Here is a 9834-nt window from a genome sequence, read left to right as displayed (position 1 = left end):
TTGATAAGCATATGTTCCCCATTTGGTCCTGAATGTGGTTTTTAGTCTATCTTCAGGATGCACAAGAATTTGGTTATAGCCTGAAAAACCATCTAAAAATGACATCAATTCAGAACCTGCAACAGATTGCAAAATTTGTTCCATCAGAGGCAAAGGAAAATTATCCTTTTCACATGCTCTATTCAAATTCCTAAAATCTATGCAAATTCAAATGTCTCCATTCTTTTTTCTAACTGGCACAAGATTTGAAACCCACTTTGAATGTCTGATTGAGAAAATGATTTTGGCTTTGAGTAGCTTATTTAACTCAATCTTAATTTGAGCTTCAAGATTAGGGTGAATCTTCCTAAGTTTTTGTTGAATTGGTTTTACATTAGGCAACATGGGTATAATATGTTGAATGATAGATGTGTCATAGGTTTTTAAATCATCGTAACTCTAGGAAAATAAATCCTTGTATCTCTTTAACAAATGAATGAAATAAGATATTTCATTTGGTGTAAGTCCAAGGCCTAAATTGATGTTTTGGGGTTTATGATCAGACCCTAGATTAACCAATTTGAATCTCAAGGTACTACTCTGGATTTTTCAATTAGTAACCTTTTGAATCTATCTTTCAAATCATACAAGTCTTCTAATTTTACTACAGATTTTGGAAAGAAATTTTCTTCAGAAGACTTATTTAGCTGCTTATCATGTTCATCTTCATCAATGATTTGATCTGAATAAGACCCTTTGGAAGTTAAAAAACTTAGGATATCTTTATCATCATTGAATACACACTAATTAGTTACATTATCTGGAATGGGGGGGGGGGGGGGTGAGGGGAATCAACTCTAGCGAAAATCTATGAGGACTAAAATATTCAGGAGGGATGATATTTGAAGCAACATTAGCTAGTATATTAGCATTAGCATTCTATAATCTTGGAATTAGAGTTATATTGAATGCAGTGAAATGAGTAGTTAAATCTTGGATCAAGGATTGATAATGTTTAAGATGATTAGAAACACAATGAATATTGTTTCTCACTTGCTTAATAACAATTTCTGAATCACCATAAACTTTAAGATGCTTGACATCAAGACTGATAGCCTTTTGCAAACCTTGTACCAATGCTTCATATTCAACAATGTTGTTAGTGCAACCAAATTTCGGTTTGCATGCAAGCATGGTTTTTTCTCCATTTGGATTTATTAGGATGCTTCTAGCTCCTGCATCATCATTAGATTTTAATCCATCAAAGTAAAGAGTCCAAAAAAATTCATTACACTTATGTACAATATTATCTACAATCTTAATACATCTTAATGAGTCTGTTTGTGAGAAATTTTCAACTTGTGATAAAACATAATCAACAGGGAATGAAGAATTCAAAGTAGGAAACTATCAAAGAAGGATTCTAAAAATAGTTTCCCACAATATTGTTTGTAAATACCATTGGTTCATTCTCCTCGTCTAAGTCGGTCACAAAATGTTTCAAATGCTTTTCCCTATCAACACGGATTTGATTAGGTTTGCCATTGTAAGGGAGCCAATGATGTGGCCAATCAGTTGAAAAATAACCATGTAATTTCTTAGACCAATCTCTGATTAAAATGAGGCCATAAAATTCAGGTATGTCAGCAACCAATATATAAATTATTTGACAAAATTTTGGATTTGAATATAGTCTAATTAGGAAATCATTTATTCTCCTAAGACTTTGACTTCTGTCTTGTCTAATTGGAAAATTTGAATGACAAATTTCTGAGGTGTAACATTCAATTTAAGACAAATTGAATAAGGCATGATATTTGAAGATGCACCCGAATCCACTAAAAGTTGTGGACATTCTTATTGAATATTTCAAAAGTCAAAAGAAAAGGAGTGTGAGAATTTGATCTATCTCCAATCAAAATAGCATCAGAAGAATCAATCTTATCTATAGGGACATTTGGGGGTTTATGTTTTCCTTTTGAGGCTTTTGAAGTAACAACAGTAGAAGGTAATGGAGATGCAGGGACATCATTTAATTCATTGAGTAACAGTTTCTACTGGTGTTTTAATTTACTAACATCATATACGGAAATGTTAGCTTTGATCTTTTTCATGTCCTCTACAATATTATATTCAATTCTATCTAAAACTATCAAAGTTTTAGATGATGAGGGAGACTTGGAAGTAGTTGGAGTAGAATCAGAAGATTGAGTAGAAGTCTTTTTTATCGTACCTTTCTCTTTAGTAGAAGGAGTGGGGGAATTTTTATTTTTACTTGATGTAGTAGTATCAGCGAGCCTCTTACTTCTAGTACTTACTGGCAATGCTTCTTCTTCTTCTTCTTCTTCATTCTCTAAAGTGGTCAAGATGAAGTCCCATAGGCCTGTTGTGGCCACAACCACCACCCTATTAAAACATGCTCTGGTAGCAAATTTGAATGGGTCCCATAGAAGTTTGATCTTTCATTTCTCCGAATGATCTGTTTTTATCTCAAGGATTTTAACTCTGTGCTGAGTCAAATATTCAATTCTTAATGGAAAGCCCCCTGAATAAATCTCTGTGGCATGATTCATTTATAACCTGGTCTAGCCCTCCATTCATGTTCTGTCATCGGGACTTTTATCAATCCTCATAAACATTCATGGTACTCTATGCCCGCACATATAACCAATCCCCACTTTTTACCATGGTCGTATGTGGACTCAACCCACAAAACCTTCTATCGTGCCACTATTTCTATTACAATACTTTGCAACAGAAATACTTTGCAAATGTATGTAACTTACCTTTTGGCGCTCTTTCGGGCTTTATACATGTCTCAATGCTTGCCTCTGTCGCTATTGCAATTTCTCCATTTCCGCGGTTATATTGTGCCTTCCTCTTTCACATCCGTTAAACGAGAACCTTCTGGACTTCAAATGCAATTAACAGCAACATATATGATGTCGGGTCCATTCCCTAATCACAAATCACAATCGGTGGAACACAAGGGCCATAGATAAGGCGTTCTGCGGTATGGTGGACCCTCCGCGATTATTAAACATAACACATATATTTATCAGGTCCACTTCTCCCAATTGAAAATCGCAATCGGAAGAGTTCAGGGCTTATGCATAAGCACGATGCGATATGGCGGACCCGCCGGTGTTATTAACCGCAGTGCATATATATATCGAGTCCACCCCCCAATTGCAAGTCGCAATCGGCGGAGCCCGAGGCTTATACATAAAGCGCACTACGATGTACCGGACCCGCCGGGACTATTAAGCACATCATAATATGATTTCGGGTCCACTTCTACCATCGCAATATCGAAGTTTGGCAGTTCAATAAGCCTGGCTCCTCCCCACTGAAATGATGCGATGCGATAGTGTTTCATGGACCCAATAGGGTATGGGTTCCCATCTATAATATTTCAAGTCCAGATTTCGGATCTGGTTCTGTGTTATGCGATGATTTTCAATGTAAATTGAGTTTACGCTTGTGGGACTTAATCAATGTGTGAATTAAAAAATAGGGGGGCGATTCTTTCACACTTGTTCCTTTTGATGTTGTAAATGTTTAATGAAGGCAAGATTTGTGTTTTTAAGCATTTCTATCATATTTTCATAAGTATAACTGATGTTGGCTATCTCTGCAGGCGAGGATCGAGAGAAGGCAAGCAAGGTCGAAGAACAGATTCATAAGCATCAAGTATGGCTCTAGATAAAGACGCATGAGCGGATCCAAAGAGTTTATATATGCAAGTGTGTTCTATTTAAAGATCCAGATTTAGGCATTGCCGTCATGTTTCCATGTGTTGTCTGTGTGTTCCGAAAGTTATGCAGTATCAGGCCTTATCATGAAGAAATGACATGCATACTTCCTCCTTTCAATCAGCATCCATTCATTTCCCCAAGAAATGAAATGCTCCAGCAGATGTGGCCTTTACATATCAGCTGTTTCACCGATCGATTTGATGCCTGTATATTTTAATTTGTATACTGAAAAGAGGAGGGAGGTGAAAAGTCAGAGGAAGACCGAGGGTCAGTGGCTTCTGCATAAGTATTACTTTAGAAGATGAGGGGAGGACCTTTTTTTGGGCAGAACAACTTTTGATTTATTGTGAGTAAAGAAGACTGTTTGGTAAAAAAAGAGCCTTTTTTTTTTCTTCAGATTCATTTGCTTCTCCTTTCATGTGTTTAAAATCAGGATGTTTTTGCTAGCATAAATATAAATGTGATTTGTTTTGTGCATATTGATAACAGACAAATCGTGACTAGTCTTGGATATTCAAATATGATTTGTTACCATGGTTAATTCATGAGTGATCGCTGATTTGAGACCTTGTTAAACATCAGTTGCAAGTTTTATTTGTATGGAAAGGAATGTGTATTCTTGTATAAGTAATTAGACTGCAATTAAGATTTAATACAACCTTGTTCATCTGTGAACCAGTAATTGATTCATTAGGACTTGGAATCTATATATGATGTTTAACTTCATTTTGTTATGTTCTTGCAGGATTAATTAGAATAGTTAGGACTAGCATAAGTAGTTAGAATTAGTGTAGATAGGATTTGATACATATAGGTTAGTTGTTTTGTTTGTTGATTTAATTGAAGTATTCCACACATATAACAGTTTATGGGGTCCTCTAAAACCTGTCGGAACTAGCCATTCCAAACGAAAGTAGATCTAATTGGGATCTGCAATCGAGTTGGTTCCCCTTGTTGGCACAACGAACATTCACCATGTCAACAAATTGGCGCTAGAAGGGGGGCTTAGACCGCCGTCCACAACTTTTTATGATTTCTTCTATAAATGTCATGCATGGATTCAAAAAGATTAATGCATGGATCGTAAAGGTCGAAAAGATCCTTCCTCCCATTTGGAAAAGCCTCATTTCGAAGAAATAGAGATCCCTCTAGGTCTTGTGCTTGGGTCACTTAAAGAAGAGACATTGTGGGAGTATCCTGTCACTCAGGAACAACCAGTCAGAGTACTTACTCAGGCTTACACTCATTCCCTCTCTCATCTCCCCATCTTTCACTCTTTACCTCCTACAACTAAAAGAAAGCCAAGGATCTGTTCCATAAATGAAGAGACATCTGCAACCCCGTCCCTTGACGATGTTGTGCTAGAGTCCTTGCAAAGTATCGACACTCCTTGGGAAGAAATTCCTGAGGATCCACTCTCTGAAGGTAATCCCTGGCTCAATTTGGGAAATCCTAATAAAGAATGCCTCAAAGAAACCTTCAATCAGAACCTCCCTATCCATAATATGGCTAACGTTCCTCTTCCAGGTGGGAATTAGCTTCAACCGGGTGGGAACCAACTCCCACTTCCTCCGGGAGCACTCCCTCCCTGGCTCGCTCATGATGCCATAGCGGTACTTGGGAAGTAGCATCCCTTACCCAAGAATGCAGAAAGAGTACTGCCTAAATTCAACCCTGAGCGGGGAGACACCATTGATAACCATATGCACTCTTTCTTCCTAGCCATGTGCATGTTGGGGGTAGCTGATGAAGATATAGTATGTCGCCTATTCCCTTTTACTTTGATTGGTGTGGCCTCCACATGGTACTTTAGCTTGAGAACATGATCGATCACCTCCTGGGCTGCCTTTCAACATGCCTTTTTAGACAAGTATGGTGATGACAAAACACTTGCAGCCTTAGTTTTAGAACTATCTCATTTGAAAATGGAAACCAAAGAAAAGGTCAATGATTTTAACATCTAGTTCAACACTTTGTCAAAAAAATCTCAGCTAACGCTATACCTACTGAGGAGGTACTCATGGAATTCTACATCACTGCTCTCCCTGTCCCTACTACGATGAACACACAAACCTTACAGGGTGCTATCGATGAAGCAGTAAAAGTCGAGAACGAAATGATCAGTCTCACAGCATGCCTTCATACAACTGGAGAAAAGAAAGCCTCTCAAGCATCCAAGAAGAATAATGGGAGTGATAACAAAGGGGCTGAAATCAAAGAAAAGGATAGCACAGATGTGGAAGGTTTGCATTGGATCATTAAGAAGTTGACAAACATAGTCATCGATATGAAAAGGAATTCTGGAGAAAGTACAAGTGGGAATGGAGGAGATTATAACAACATAAAATCTTTCAAACCTTTGTATCGTAAGAAGACAGAAGGTGGTCATGGTCAGCTTGCACTACCTGCTCCACCCAATGAATGGAATTTAAATATGGAAGAGCTGGCTCTTATCAGATTTCTCCTTAACAAAGAAGAACCTATAGTGGAGCTCGAACCAAAACAAGAAAATGAGGAAGAATACCAAGTAGAAGACCCCTTGGACAAAGAATCTCAAATCAATGTACTGTGCGATTTCTATACAAATGAGAACGATGACAACGAAGGAGATAGTACGGCAGAAATCCACACTGATGAAATCCGCACACAAAGTAAGGGGCCACTTGCGGGTGTGATGAAGCCTGTAGACCAGACAAAGAAAGATGTTCGCCCTTTGAAGGCATCCGCTCCCAAAGTTCCTGTTGAGAAGGGTAGACCTAGTGGTGATTCCAAGAGTACTCCAGTTGTGAACTATCCACAGAAAGATAATACATCTCTGACTGCAATGAAGGCAACTCAAAATGGTAAACTCCCACCTAAGAATGGAAAAAAAAGTATGTTTACTCTGCCCTACCCTGTTTATAACATTGATTACAATATTGTGGATGATCTTAAGAAATCTCGAGCTAATATCACATACTTCGATTTGCTAAAATTAACGCAGCAAAGAGATCTACTCTTGAAAGCTATGAATGAACGGAATTGCAAATCTCCCACCAATCCAAGTAGTCAAACCAAAACTTCGGTGTCCAGACCCGTTAGTACCTCCAGTACATCCCAAAAGCCACCAGCCATGGAAGCCACTCTATCAAAAATAAATCGAACGCCCCAAGATGTCAGTGTAGCCATGATAGGAAGGAAATCAAAATCCATGACTCCACCTTTCCTTATCACATTTGAAATCTTTAACATGAACGTATACAATTGCTTGGTAGATTCTGATGCCTCGTCCATTGTTATGCCTTACGCTGTTGCTAAAAGACTTCATGCAGTACCCGAGAAAACTGGAACTCGAATTATGCAACTGGACAGAACGAATGTGAAAGTAATTGGAGAATTGAAAGATGTGTTGATTCGAATGGCTGCCAAACCACAGTACACACAAGTCATTAACATAGTGGTAGTCGACATACTCGAGGCATATGGAATGCTACTTAGCAGGGACTGGTCAGCAAATCTAAATGGGTATTTATCAATTGATTGGTCCCATCTATTGTTGCCTCAGAAGGGAAAAGGTGACATGCTGAGAGTTGATTGAGAAAGATACATGAAGTATGTAGTGACAGAACTAAACGACCCCAATGAACTTGTAATGTTTACCAACACTATCCTTGGGAATTATAGTTTCGATGTTTGTGCCATTGAAACCTGATTCGAAGAACTCCATGCAGAGACAGTCAAAGAAACTGCAATAAACACATGGTTGGAAGCTCTCCCCCGTAGTTCAACTGATGAGCTACCCTGTAATATGGTAGATGATAGAGCCAATTTTGTAGAAGGCAGTTCATTTGATATAACATCAGAGTCTATGTTTTGGACACTCTATTTTGATAGCTCTAACTGCTTAGAAGGTGTAGTTGCTGGGAGAATTCTCATTAACCCGCAAGGGGACCAACATTCGATGGCCAGCCAGTTGGATTTCACATGCACCAACAACACGACAGAATACAAAGGCTTGCTACAAGGCTTGAAAAAAGCCATTGATATGAAGGTGAGAAATCTTAAAGCTTTTGGTGACTCACAGATAATTGTGGACCAGGTAAGGAAAAGGATACATTACAATTCACCACACCTGGTAAGATACCAACATGAGGTATGGAGCTTAATTGACAGTTTTGATTCTTTTAATATCATACACATACCTCGATGGAAAAACCAAGATGCCGATCTGATGACTGGTATGGTTGCAAAACTTTTGCCTGATATTAGATTAAATAAGAATAAATATTATGTTGAATTGATTTTCAGACCATCCATACCTGATAACATCTCAAATTGGTAGGCATTCGAAGGTGATGAGAAAATCCTTGAGTGCCTGCATTGCGAGAAGACATTAAAAAATGCACTCATTGATGAAAAGGAGCATGACAGGCTTATGAATGAGATTAAAGACGAGGTAATATCTTTCATTGAGAAATTTATTGTCAACAGGTTTGGCATCCCTGACGCTCTCATGTTTGATAACGCGTCTTATTTTTCATCACTAAAGTTGACTGAATTCGCTATTGATAAATCAATTTGCATAAGATATGCATCAAGCTATTACCCCCAGGGAAATGGAGTTGCAGAGTCCCCAAATAAAAACCTCATTTGTGCATTTGTCACCAACAACCAGAGGAATTGGCACAATGCTCTAACAAATGCCCTCTGGGTTGATAGGGTCACCCCAAAGGGTAAGCATGTGAAACTTTACAGGGAGACACTGAGAAACTCCCTGTTAATGGCCAACATCTTAAGAGATACTTCCAGTAGCCACCACACGGTGGTTACTGCCTGAGTAGGTTAGGATTCATTTTATTTTGCTATTAGCTTAATTACATTTTTCGTCCTGTCCTTTCCTGTTTTACACAAAGTTTATTTTCCTTTTGAATTTCAGCCATTTTCAACCAATTGATTTCGGTCCTTTAGTCTCATCTTCACCTTTATAACTCTCTTCAGACTGCCCTCATTCGCCACCTTCAGCTTTTTTCCTCCCTCATTAACCTGCTGATGAGTCTGCCAATCCTAAATTCATTGTTACCTTGCAAATCAAGAAAACTTTCAATGAGCCTATGAGAACTGGAAAATCAGTGGTGGAATTCAAATCAGAGCCACTCATTGGCATCTGTTGGGAACTAGGTAGGATCTGTTGATAACCTGGATACTGGAGCATGTAGGGGCATCTTTACAAAATGAAAAATGTGTAACCACAGCTGGACTGGCATGGCGGAATGCTGCATTTAAAAAAATTAAATCCCACTCAGACCTAGCCTATACTTTCTTGTAAGGTTTACAGTTATTCTCCATTGGTACCATCCACCACACTAAGTTTTCCAATACCTGTCATCTACAAGTAGACCTCCTTTCATGGGCTAAGCTCACTGTCATATACCCTGTGGCAAATCCAATTATGCTCTAGTCCTTGTGCCCAAAACTGGAAGGACTTATTTAAAAGAAAATGAAATATCGAGTCCTTGTGCCAATCTGGAAGGACAGGTTGTTTGGGAAGCCAGTTGGAGTAGGGACTGTTGCTGGGCTCAGAGTACCGGTTGACACAGCAAGCCAAACCTTGCTTAAGTGGTTTAAAAATATGGCATGATCCATGACTACGCCCCATTCAATCATATGAGAATATAGCACTGAAATTCTTATACAAAGTGCAAATAAACATATCTACATCAAGTTTGATGAGCGATAAAGCGCTGAGGTACACACCTAAACAAGTATTGACAGACCAGTGATGGCCCCGAAAGGATTTTGAAAGTAGAAACCAAGTAAATGAGGGTCAATAAATCCCATAATACTGCCATTGGAGAATGCCTTTCAAAACCCTATCAGTAAGTTGAAGCTATTTGTCTTTATCCCACCTGAAACAATCAATGTTGAAGTGGAACCCATGCCTGTCCATCTATACAGTTTGTATTTCAAGTTTATCTTAACACCCTGATGTTCTATTGATCCAAGGTTTATTTGGAAATAGAGATAACTGGTTTGCCTAGCGGTTCGCCATTTGTTGTGGCCATAAACACCACCCTATTAAAACATGCTTTGGTAGCAAATTTGAATGGGTCCCCTAGGA

The sequence above is a fragment of the Pinus tabuliformis genome, chromosome 7 (assembly GCF_031772625.1).
Source record: "Pinus tabuliformis cultivar Carrire ecotype Pingquan chromosome 7, CPIR1, whole genome shotgun sequence".
Classification (NCBI taxonomy): Eukaryota; Viridiplantae; Streptophyta; class Pinopsida; order Pinales; family Pinaceae; genus Pinus; species Pinus tabuliformis.
This window is presented reverse-complemented; position numbering follows the sequence as displayed.